Source organism: Microcebus murinus, chromosome 7 (assembly GCF_040939455.1).
Source record: "Microcebus murinus isolate Inina chromosome 7, M.murinus_Inina_mat1.0, whole genome shotgun sequence".
Lineage (NCBI taxonomy): Eukaryota > Metazoa > Chordata > Mammalia > Primates > Cheirogaleidae > Microcebus > Microcebus murinus.
In genome coordinates, this window is record NC_134110.1 from 30,325,123 (window position 1) to 30,338,345 (window position 13,223).

The following is a 13,223-nucleotide window of genomic DNA, read 5'->3' on the forward strand; positions in this document are numbered from 1 at the left end:
AGTGAAAAAATTGCAACTCAGAGAAGCAAAGTAAACTGGTCACCCACAGAGCAAGTCCACTGTCCAGCAGAAGCCCTGGGTGGGGCTTTGTGACACTAGGCCCACACGCTGTGCCCTGGCTCAGTGAACTCCTTCCAGCCCCCTGGGGTCACAGCCTCTTCCCCTAAGTTCTCACACTTTATGTCTTTGGTGATTTCTTCTACAACACCAAGCAGGAACATTTCCCAGGGGTCTTCCTCCTTTTCTTCCCTAGTATAAGGAGTTGGCAAACTTCTTCTGCAAAGAGCTGGAGAGAAAGTAGTTAGGATTCTGTGGGGCACACTGTTACCATGGCAAATCCCTGATTCTGTCACCATAGCATGAACTAGGCAAGCCACAAATGATTGAATGTGGCCATGGGCCAATAAAACTTTATTCATAAAAACTAGGCTGCCAGCCCATCATAGCTGGCTTGGCTAACTTCTCTCTGGACAGGATCATGAGATGTGAGTGGGAGCCATGGTGTCAGCTTCCTGCATTCTTCCTTGGAGAGTGCTGCCTCTTGTCCTCTTCTGCCTCCATCCCGCTGCCTAGAATCCAAATGTCACTATCCTGTACCCTGTGGACAACACCTCACCTTCATGATAGTTTGAGTGTGAGCTGGGAGGAGCCTGGGTTCCTGAGACCTTTGTGAATCAGAGCTGGACTATAAGCCCTAGAATGTTTCCTTCATACTAACTAACACCTGGTAATGTCAGGATGACAGTACAGATGGTCCCCGACTCATGATGGTTCAACTTAAGATTTTCAGCTCTATGATAATGCAAAAGTGATACACAGTTAGTATGGTCCTCAATTTACAACGGGGTTACACCAAATAATGCCACCATAAACTGAAAATATTGTAAGCCTAAAATATACTTCCATAAGTTGAGGAGCATCTGCATGTGTTTTGCAGAACCCACCACCTTCAGTTCAGATCTTGCAAACACCCGGGATACTGCTTTAGCCATTTCTGTTCTTCAAGCATCCTCTTCATGATTTTCCAAACTTCAGCTCAGCAATTGCATTTGCACATTCTCTCAGTGCCTTATAATATCCTTTCTTTCTTCCACTCTTGGACAAATATTTATAGAACAGCTCACGGCGCCGGGGACATAATTATAAATGAGATAGGCACGATACAGACTCTCACAGAGCTGCATCCCAGCAGTCTCAGGAGTGACTCGTTTCATTCTCTACCCCTCATAAGCTTGTCATTTATTTACGTATCTTTCCTTTTCATTGTTTTTTTCTTCTGTTCTCTCTTTTGAAAAGGCTATGCTCTTTGACCTGGGTATGGCTCTGACTTGCTACAGTGCCATCCAAGGACAGTCTCTTTATTCCTCTTGGCCTCACTTCCCCCATACCTGTGATCTCTATAAAGCCAGATATTGTCACTCACACTGCTTAAAGCCTTTCAAACCCATCCCATCACACTAAGAGTAAAATTCCAAAATCCTGCACCATGGGCTATAAATGACATCCAGTCTTGGGTTAGCATAGTGTCTGGAACATAGTAGATGCCCATTAAATACCTAACAAATGTCAATGAGATAATGACAAGCTTGAAAAAGATTATCACCAACCCTAGCACCTGAGATTCACCTCTCCTCTCCTCTCCTCTCCTCTCCTCTCCTCTCCTCTCCTCTCCTCTCCTCTCCTCTCCTCTCCTCTCCTCTCCTCTCCTCTCCTCTCCTCTCCTCCCCTCCCCTCCCCTCCCCTCCCCTCCCCTCCCCTCCCCTCTCCTCCCCTCCCCTCCCCTCCCCTCCCCTCCCCTCCCCTCCCCTCCCCTCCCCTCCCCTCCCCTCCCCTCTCCTCTCCTCTCCTCTCCTCTCCTCTCCTCTCCTCTCCTCTCCTCTCCTCTCCTCTCCTCTCCTCTTCTCTCCTCTCCTCTTTTCTCCTTTCTTTACTCTCTTATTTTCTTCCTTCTTTTTCCACTCTCAGCTCATGTCTGTGTATGAAAGAGGACATAATTTGTTTTAAAATGATAACTTTTGGCCGAGCCACTCACTTCTCAGCTGATGATTAAAACATAGGGTAGTGGTAGTGGCAAGATTCCAAACATTGCGGCCAGAGATAAAGATTCTACTCTTCGTGTCTGAGTGCCCTGGGTGGACTCCTACAACCCCAAGTCTTGATGTCTCATCTGCTGAATGGATGCAGAGGTGTGAAGGAGGGCTTGCCTGTGTGCACTTAGCACAGTCTCCAACAGGAGCAGGTCCTGAGTGCACACCCTGTGTCTCTTCTTGCTCCATTTTCTTCCCCAGCCCTTCAATGCTGCGATGCAGCTGTTCAAACTCTCTCTAGAATGCAGCTGCAGAATAAGCTCCTCTCTGACACACCAGGTTGGAGGTAGGATGGCTTGGAAAGGCCTCCTCACTCACCACGGAGTGTACCGTGAGTGCCAGATCAGCCTGAGGGAGAACTGGGTGTGGGAAGTGGCACATCCACCACAGGGCTTCGAAAACCCCAGGAATCCACAAGGGTTGTTCACCCCTTTGAGTTCCTTGGGGAAAGAACTGTTTTTACCCATCTTCTCATTCCTATCACCTAGCGTGGTGTTGATGTTGGGGCCAATATTTCTAGGCAGGGCCATGTAGGTTAAATGTCACCCAACTCCAAGGTGCCCTCCAGAGCTGTGCAAGTCACAGCCTCTGTGGCAGTATGCTGCATCCCTGAGTGAGGGGCTATCACCTTGTCATTCCCAATTGATGACAGTGCCTTAGGATGGTAGGGCTGAACTAGAACTTGGGTTTGGCTGAGATGCCAGTGCTGATGGCATGACTTACCGTGGTCCTGGCCAGCTTGTTGCTCCTGTTCCACCTAATCAGGTCTGGGCTTAGGGCACCTTTTCCTGGCACCATCTATCAGGAACATCTCTCTTACATCTCACTGGCTTCAGCTGTGGTAAAAGGAGTACATGAGGTTGTGTCCTAGTTTCCTGTGGGTCCTGTAGCATGTTACCACAGCTTAGTTCTTAAAACAACACCAGTTCATTATCGTACAGAGAAGTCAGAAGTCCAAAATAGGTCAGCAGAGTGGTGCTCCTCTTGGAAATTCTAGGAGAGAATCTGTTTTGCGTTTTCCAGCATCTCAAGGTCACCTGTGTTTCTTGTCTCATAGCCTCACATCAGTCCTTCCAGCATAACATCTGCTCTGACTCTGACAGTCCCAGCACCCCAAGACAAGGCCCCTCAGCTTTACACCGGGCCTAGATAATTCAGGATCATCTTCCCATCTCAAGATCTGTCACTTAATCACATTTGTAATATCCCTTTAGCTGTGCAAGGTCACATGTTCAAAGGCTCTGGGAATTAGCATGTGGACCTCTTTGGCAGGGGAACAGGTTGCACACACCCAAGGGCAACTGCCCCTGTCCCTCTAACTCAAACCATAGGGCTCTACTTTGTCTGTTTCCCAGATTCAACTTCCAAGTTAGATTTTGGTCAAAGAAACAGTTTTGCAAACAAAAAAGCAACCTTGTTTGAGATGTCAGTTGTGAAGGTGATCTATAGCTCCAAGAATGCAAATGTCTCTTTGATTCAAAGACTCAAAATTGTCTCTTCCATGAAGTTTTCTGCAGACTGAGCACAGCCTCTTGCTCAGGCCTCTCCTGTGGACCTATGGGGAGTGAGAATGTACTTCAGTGTGTCTGGGATGAAGCCCGGGACATGCTCACTTATTTTTTTATTTTTATTTTTTTTTTTGAGCTAGAGTCCCACTTTGTGCTTTGTGGAGCATGAAGCTATGATGACACTACTGCCCCTGGTGGAGTGCAGTGGCATCATCATAGCTCACTGCAAACTCAAATTCCTGGGGCTCAAGCAATTGTCCTGCCCCAGCTTCCCAAGTAGCTAGGACTACAGGTGCTCGCCACTGACACAAGCCTAATTTTCCTATTTTTTAGTAGAGACAGGATCTTGCTCTTGCTCAGGCTGGTCTTGAACTTCTGAGTTCAAATGAACCTTTGGCTTCAGCCTCCCAGTGTGCTAGGATTACAGGTATGAGCCACCATGCCTGGCTTTCATTTCCTCATTTGCTTTTTTAACAAGTCCTCAAATGGATTCTTGGCACCAGGAGAGTTTGAAGGACACCTCTTCCCACATCCGGCATCATCCACATTCCTCTCTTAACCCCACCCTCCAGCACACATTCTTTGGAAGAGGAAGGGCAGGGATGTGGGAATGTAGTTACTAGGAAGCTGCTGGATGCTGAACACCATGTCACACATAGACAATTTCATCTAATCCTCATAATGATTTGGGATGCTGGCGTTGTTACCTCCACTGGGCAGAGAAGGGGCAGGAGGTACATGGATCTGCCCCTGTGCCACAGCTAGTGAAGAGCCGGGATTAGACCTGGATCTGTCCAACTTAAATCACATTGTTTCACTCCACAGGCACCATGGCAAAGACTTCACTGGAATCTATTCCTGGGCAAATAGATATTGAACTGAGACTCATATGTCATGCACAATAAAATCACTGACTAGATAACCCACTCAAGAGAATCCATATAATAAATCATTAGGGTGATGAATTTGACTGATAAAGATAGCCCATTTGTATAATGTCTGCTAAAACACCCATTATTTTCCACTCGATTATTGTTTTCTTTTTAGCCTAAATTTTCTGGATAATTGTGTCAATTTTCCACTTTACTCATTGTGTTTCAACAGCCGTGGCTTGCTGTTGCTCTCACAAGAAAATTGGACAACACACAACCAAGCAGAGATTGGGCCAGTTGTTATTCATAGAAATAGAGGGGCTGGTAAATTATGTAATTTCAGCCAAACCTGGGACCTTGATTTCCACTCAGAGTGAAGCAGCTTAATTGAAAAGCGTTATTTGCCAGTGGACAAAGGGAGAGTAATAGGTAGAAGCCTGATCAGAAATAATGGCAGGGAGTTGAGTTTCTCAACCATGTACTCTAAATTTACTTGTATTTTCTTAGAAAATTAAGGGAACAAATAGCAGAATAATGTACCCTTAAAGCTAGCTGTTACAACTGTCTGGATGGATTTTAAAAGAAGCCCTGACACAATAAAACTCTGTCAATTCAAAGTCATGCAAACCAAGAGTATGTTCAGAAAATAATTTTTCAATACTTATAAATGAACAAGAACAATTATACTTCCCTTCAATATCATACCGGAACCTGTCTAATAGGTGCCCCAAGGGATATTTAATTCTCTAGAGGATGTTTTCTTTGGCTTATTAGTTGCTATTGATTAGGGTCCAAATTCTGAAAATGCATATTAATTTGTGGGTTTGTGCCCAATAGAAATGTAAACGATTTCTTTTTGGTAAGGAAGAGAACCACAAAGCTTAAGGTTTTCTTGATCTATAGCACATTAACTAGTTTTGTTTGTAACTTAGCAAGCTTACTTAATATGAAATAAGTTTGGTCACACACACACAGAGGAAAAATATTACATTGTGTGTGTGTGTGTGTATTAATTCTGTTCCTTGATTTCTTATTTGAACAAGCTTTACTATCTTGCCAGTTTCTATATTAATGAACCAAATACAGCTTTGACACATGCTCATTTTTATTTGTATGTGAGACGCATGTTTCAACTTTTTGAATATAATACTTTGAAGATAGAAAACTTGTAACTTTTTAGGGCTAGGTAAGTGAATAAATGCAGGAAGTTGGGTAATGCACTAGAGAGTGGGGTAGTGTTAGAATGATGCGGAGGGTATTTCCGGCCTAAAAGTCAGTCACTTATCAACTCCAGCAGATAGCACCAAGGAGGATTGCCATTCAAATACTAACGAATCTGATTTTTCAAGAGAAGATAAAAATATGAATTTTTTTACATGAAATTTTCCTTGCAGTCCAAAACAACCTGTCTGTTGGCCAAATTCTTCCTGTGACTCACCAGATAGTAACCTCTCATCTAGTTCTGCTATGCCAGCTAAATGCTGTTCCTTGCCTGGTCTTCATGTTTGTCCTCAGGATTTTGTAAGTTGGCTCTTTCACCTTTATCTCTACCACCACCCTATCTGTCCACCCTACCATTCTAGGCTACTGCAGCTGCTTCCTACCTGATGAGGCCAGAGCCAAGCTTGGTCTCTTCCAATCCTTTCTCTATAACAGCCAAACTGTCGACTTCTAAAAGCTCAGTGTTAAAACCCTCAATGCCATCCCATTGCTTCTCAGATAATGAACAAAACTCTTGACTTGACCTAACTTGCCAGCCCTTCTCCAACCTCATTTCACGCCAACACCCAGGATAGCTGTGCTCTAGCGGTGCATTGACCTTCTTTGTGTTCCTCAAATTTGGCAGGATACATCCCACCAGGAGGCCTTTGTACCTGCTCCTCCCATTGTCTGGAGTTCCCTACCCTACCTGCCGGCCCTCACTGCCTTAATTTACACTCATTTTATAGACATAAATTTAATAATCACTTTCTTTACCGAGCCTTTTAAATCTACTAAATGTAGCAATAAATACATGAAACCCAGATACCTTTGATTTAGCCTTGGTCGACATTTTATTTACAACCAGAAATCACAGTTTTCTCTATAAGTTCATGAGAAAATTTGAAAGACTGAAAATTCAAAGCACTTAAGCCATTATTCTCAGTTTAGAGAGATAAGAGAGAGGGTGGTAGAATTTTAGTACGTATCTTGTCATCTTAAATTTTAATTCCTGTCTATTTTCTAATAAGAGAGAACTTTCTGTTATATTTCAAGATTTAGTTTTAAAAATATCTTCATACCTATTGGTTTGTAACCTTTACACTATAAGAATTTATCTTATGAACTTAAAATTGTTAGCATTTTTGTTGTAGAGAATTATTCTTGTTTATTTAATATAAATTTAATATTTGTCAAGCGGTTACATTTTCTAACCATTCTTAAAATAATTAACCTGCTTACCCTGAACTCAGTGATCTTAAATAAATTATTCAACATATCTGAATTGCTCATTTTAAAATGACATATGAACATTATTTGACAGCTTTCTTTCTAATGTAAAGACTAGCTAGTAAAAAGTCAATAAAGGTCACTAACAGATTAGTAACAAAATCTCACTATTGTATGCCAAATGATTTTTTCATCGTAATCTGTCATTGTGCTTAGACTTCCCTGTCATAGCATTATAATTAATAAGAAAAACACATCCAAAACTTGGAAATAAGGCCAAGAGAGTGCAGTAAATTCTTACAATGTGAGACTGGGGCATTGTTTAGCAAGTAGAGTCAACGATTATTTGATTATTTAGGGGAATGGACCTCAGCTTAGTTTTGAAATCTGATACTTAAAGTATCAAACCCTGTGTGGCATTTCCTGTCAACCTGTTGACCTTTTCTAGTAATGATGCAAATTATTTCTGTCCAGCAGAAAAGATAATTCCAAAGGTTATGTTGTTGTTGTTGTTGTTGTTGTTTTACACTGCAGAACACTCACCAATTTTATTGCTACTGCAGACAATTTATTTTAGTCAGGACTTCCAGGGGACCACCTTGCCCACCCCATGAGGGAAGTCAGTGATACATGTGGTTCACTATTAACAGAAATAAACAGAACCAAATCAAGAATAATTCTTCTATGGGCTTCATCATGGGATTTCCCAGTTACATGAGCCAAAATATTTGTATTTGTTTATTACTTTTTCTTTAAATTTTCCGTTAATTGTTTTAAATTGGATACCTGTAATGATGACTTTTGACTTTTACAGTGGATGGTAAATATGACAGAATATTTTACTGTTTGGCTTTTTAAGCAAGACAAGACATCAACTACTTCTCAGCAATAGTCAGAGAGAAAAATTGCATTGATTCAGGTTTTCATTGTTCTGCAAAGAATCACTTGACTGTTCTCTTTTAGTCACAGAAATGCAAATGGAGTAAGTGTCCTTTGTTGCAAGAGAAAGACTCTGCGAAGCTCATCTCTAGGAAAGGGGCATAATTATCTGAAGAATTAGTCCAGGTAAATGGGGGCCCTGATCAATGGGAATGCAAAGAAGGACCACTGATGAAAGGAATAAAGCAGTCTTGATTCCTGATCTTAAGAGGGGGGTCGGGATGGGCTGATTGTGTCTTGGTCCTGATTGGTACATACCTCCCTTGGTAGTGCCCTTATACATTGAATCTGAACTTGGCCATGTGTCTTGCTTTAGACAAAAGAATGGTAGCAAATGTGACATATCGGAATTCCCAGAAACAGAGCTTTGTAGCTGACCTACAGCTGATCACAGATGCATGAGTGAACTAAGCCAAGAACAGCAAAGAACCACATAGTTGAATACAGCTTCCCAACTCACAGACTCTCAGCAGCTTTAAGCCTTGAATTTAGGAATGCTTTACTCTACAGAAAAGTTAACAAATCCAAGAGCTGCTTATGGTTTATGTGTGACTGAGGCTAGAATACCCCCATGTCAGAGTCACCCTGCCACAATACTCTGCTTCGGAGAACCCTGATTTTGATCAGTAACTGTGGGGTCTGGGGCACTGAGATGGCCTGGACAGGGTCCGGTCCAGAAAATATATCCCAGCAACAATAGACAAAGCTTGTGAGCTGCATGCTACATAAAGGCCCAGTCTTCATCTGCTACATCCTCTAACAGCATGAAATAGCTGTGGGCTAATTAGATCCAAGTTCATTCTTCATTTAACAGTTACATGCAGGTTTTAAAATCCTTTGGGCCTAAGTAAACATGTGAATGTCTGAAATATTCAACTTTGGATGAGGTAGGTTCTAAGTGGACATGTAAGTAGCTAAGCAATAACTGAAATATATAAGAGATAGAACTATATCTATTCCCTGAGTATTTGGAGCATGTCATACTGGTCTCAAATGCTGCTATTTTATTGCATGCATTAGAAATGAAATCTTGGGTGAGATAAAAAGGGAGATAAAGTAAAGACCAGCAGAGGCTTTTAACTATAAATGAAAAACAGTGGGGAAGGAGGAATGACTTCCAATGTTAGCAATTAATACCAGCTGTATACCTGAAGGAGGAAGGAGGCTACTTTATAAATAGCCTGAATCTCTGGAAACACAGGAAGATGTGTATTAAGAAGGTGGTGGGGTGCAGTGGAAAGAATAGAAGGATTTAGACTCCAATCGAAGTTCAAGTTCTGTAGTTTCCAATCTATGCGCTTATGGGAAAGGTAATTAATTGGCCTGAGTCTCCAGTTCTCCATTTGTAAAATGTATCTCCACTATCTCAATTGTGGGAATATTACAAGTTTATAGAAAATACACATGAGCATGTCACCTGCAGAGTGTGTGGCAGAGAAGTTGTTCAGTAGATCTTGCTTGGAGCTGCTGCTGAGGGGAGGCAGGTGCACCAGGCACCTCTGCAGCAGAGACAGGGAGGGTTTGATACAAATGAGAGAGAGAGAGAGAGAGAGAGAGAGAGAGAGAGAGAGAGAGAGAGAGAGAGAGAGAGAGACATGAGTTTTGGTCTGAGGCCTGAGCCAGGTAACAGAAACTAAAAGGTCAACATCACAAATGGAAAATGTATTCTTGAGGTTTAAAATGTATGAGTCGGGATAACTTAGGGAAAAATAAGCCTAAAGAAGACTTGAAGATTACAGGTGTGTGGTGGATGGACTCTAGAGACCATAATCCCTGCTTTCCAGTCCCATTTTGGATGTGCAAGTGGCAGGATGTGCCACTTGCTTCTAATTAAAAGGATATAGCAAAAGTGCTGGGGTAAATGTAATCACACTCATGTGGTTGCACTACAGAAAGTTGCAATGCCTGCTCATCTGAAAGGAGACTGGCTCTCCCTTGCTGACTTTGTAAGTAAGTTGCCATGTTGTGAGCAGCCTACGGAGAGGACCACGTGGCGAGGATCTGAGGGCAGTGTCCAACCAGTGAACGATAAGAACTGAGACCCTCAGTCTGATAATCGGCAAAGAACTGAGTGTTTCCAACAACCTTATGAGTGTGGGAGCAGATACTTTCCCAGGCCAGGCTCAGATGAAGTTGCAGCCCTGGACGACAACTTGATTATAACCCTGAGAGACTCTGGAGCAGAGAACCCAGCTAAATCGTGCTGGGATTCCTGTCCCCACAGAAAATGTGAGATTAAATATATCTTGTTTTAATCCATTAAAATTTTGGTAATATTATTATGCAACAACAGATCAAGAAGCACATATTTTGATATCTAAAAGTAAGCTCCTGCCACAACAAATACGTAAAAGTGGGAGTGGCTTTGGAATCAGGCAATGAGTGGAAGTCACGAGCATTTTGCAGAACATGATAGAGAAAGCCACGGCCAACTTCCTTTTAATCACAAACAAAAAATAATTCAGAAGCATGTTACCAAGAAAGGAAACAGATGCACAGGTAGTGCCTTCCCCTCAGTTATGAAAATTAGCATGTCCTATTCAATGCCTATATTTTTAATAGGTCAATACTTCTCACTGAAATACTTCTGTATAGCAGTGATCCCCAACCTTTTTGGCACCTGGGACTGGTTTCATGGAAGACAATTTTTCCACGGACTGGGAGTTGGGGGTGGTTTGGGGATGATCCAAGTGCATTACATGTATTGTGTACTTTATTTCTATTATTATTACATTGTAATACATAATGAAATAATTATATAGCTAAGCATGATGCAGAATCAGTGAGAGCTCTGAGATTGTTTTCCTGCAATGAATGCTGCCAGTGATCTGACAGGAGGCAGAGCTCAGGTGGTGATACGAGCAATGGAGAGCAGCTGTAAATACGGATGAAGCTTCCTTTGCTTTGCCACTCAGCTCCTGATGTGTGGCCCTGGTCCTAACAGGCTACTGACTAGTACCGGTCCATAGCCTGGGAGTTGGCGACCACAGCTCTACAGTTTTGTTTTTTTTTTTTTTGTTTTTTTTTTTTTTTTATTTTGGCATATTATGGGGGTACAGATTTTAAGGTTTCAATAAACGCCCATTTCCCCCCTCCCCCCAAAAGTCTGAGTCTCCATCATGACCATCCCCCAGATGGTGCACATCTCTCTCGTTATGTATGTATATACCCGCCCCCCTCCCCCCTCCCACCTCCCCAATACCCTATGTACATAAAAATAACAGACACAGAGGCACTCTCCACACAGGGTTAACAAAAGTGAATATTTTGCCATATTTGTTTTGGTTACCTTTTTAAAAGAAATAGCCATCACAGCTAAATTAGCAAAAGCCTTAACTCTCACACTGTCACATCATCTGCCTCCCTAAATGCGACCGCTCTTCTGAAATTGTTGTGTCTTATTACCGTACATGTTTTTGGACTTTGTCACTGCATACACATTTAGTTATAAGCAATATCTGTATTGCTTAGTGAGTTTGCAAAGTTTACATAAATTATATAATATTGCATATATCCCTTTACGGTTTCTTATTTTTCCAAGCAATAGCAGGTAATCTAAATTAATCATTTTAGCTACTATTTTTTTATTATTATTTAAGAATAACCTACAGTTTATCCATTCTTTGACTTTTTTTTTTCTATTACCAACATTACCTAAGTCAACATTCTTGTGCTCTTTTGCAAGGCTGATAGGAGTGTTAAAAGACACAGCTACTTTGGAGAGCCTTTGGCAATATCCAGTAAAGATGCATGATCCCAGACAACTTGCACTCTATGTGTAGGTGTCTACATATGTCCCCAAGGAGTTTTAATTCCACAGGCGATTGCCCTTTGAGAGCATGGATTGATGAATTCCACAGAGAGGTAGCACCATAAGGCTGTCTGTCTTCCCCCGTTTTCTTAGTCCCCCTTTCCTTATATTTCTCCTTCCTTTTCTTCCTGCCAGTCAGTCAATCTTCAGGGCTCAGCGAGAAGTAAAGGACAGGCAATGTGAAGACACAAAAGTTTTCCTGCACTACATCCACAGTTTGTGGTAGAGGAAACTGAGAGTCAGAGAGGAAGAAAAAATTTGCTCCAAATTACAAAGGCTGCAAAGCACACACATGTTACATGTAGATTTCACATCCACATGTGCCTGATGGGAAACCCACACTTAGTCCACTGTCGCTTTTCTACCTTTCAAAAGATGGCTGCTAAAGAGCTGGCTCACTAAAAATGTTCTACAAATGCTATTCAGTATGCTGTGCTTCTATGTTTATATGACACATTACCTCCTGTTGTGTGTATGTTTGAATATACATATACATATATACATGTACATATATATACATCTGTGTGTATATATCTCTCTGTATACACTTACATATATATCTTTTTTATGAGTATACTTTGAATCAATTTTAAGTCTAATTCTTTTTAGTAGGGACTTGGTCCTTGTGACTTTTAGATCTTAATGAAAAAAAAAAACCTGCAGCATTTTGTTGAGGAGATAAGGAATGGTAAATATTTTCCCCTTGCAAATGGATTATTTTTAGTTTTCCAGTACTTCACCTGATCTCAAGGAATTTAGCACGTTAATGCCAGACTCTCATGAAATTGTTTAATATGTACCTTTAGTGTGAAACTGTTCACTGGTAGGATGAGGTGCCATCTCTATTCTGTTGCTTTTGTGCTACACACACCCCCACACGTCCACATGTGCACTGCTGACATCCACATATACACAGACACACTTTCGTCTTTACCTTTTGAATCACTTGCACCATGAATTTATTGTGCAGTAAAATTACTACATGGAGCGCACAATGACACTCGCACTTTCCACACTTAGGATAGGCATTACTAATAAGTCTAGTTATAATTTTTCAGTTACCTTTCTGAGTATATCTTAAGATTTAAAAAGTTCAATAGAACCAGTAGTAGCATAATGCTGATATGGTCATTGTAAATAAATTAAATAAAATCTTTGACATATATTCACTTTATGTTTGCATGAAAGCATGATTTTATCATTTTACAAATAATATCCTTTTACAGTGTGGGAAATCACCCACCGAGATTGCCAGTGGGTCCGCCTGACAGAGCCAGTAAACCGTGCTGCCAGAGAGGAACACCTTAAGCCCAGGTGCATCTTTTCATGGCTTACAGGGCTGAATTATAAGTGCAATACAACTTTGCCAACCCTTTGTTTTGTTATTTTCCTCTCTTACTAATTTTGTGTTTTGTTTTGGTTCACTGACAGCTGTTAAAGTTACTTCTTATTGATGGCAGGAATGACTAGGAATTTGGTTTTATGATCTGATCACTTGGTCAGATGGATTAATGGAATTATACAGGTTTATACTCTGTGAAGCATGACGGAGAATATGGTTTCTAGTATTTTTTGT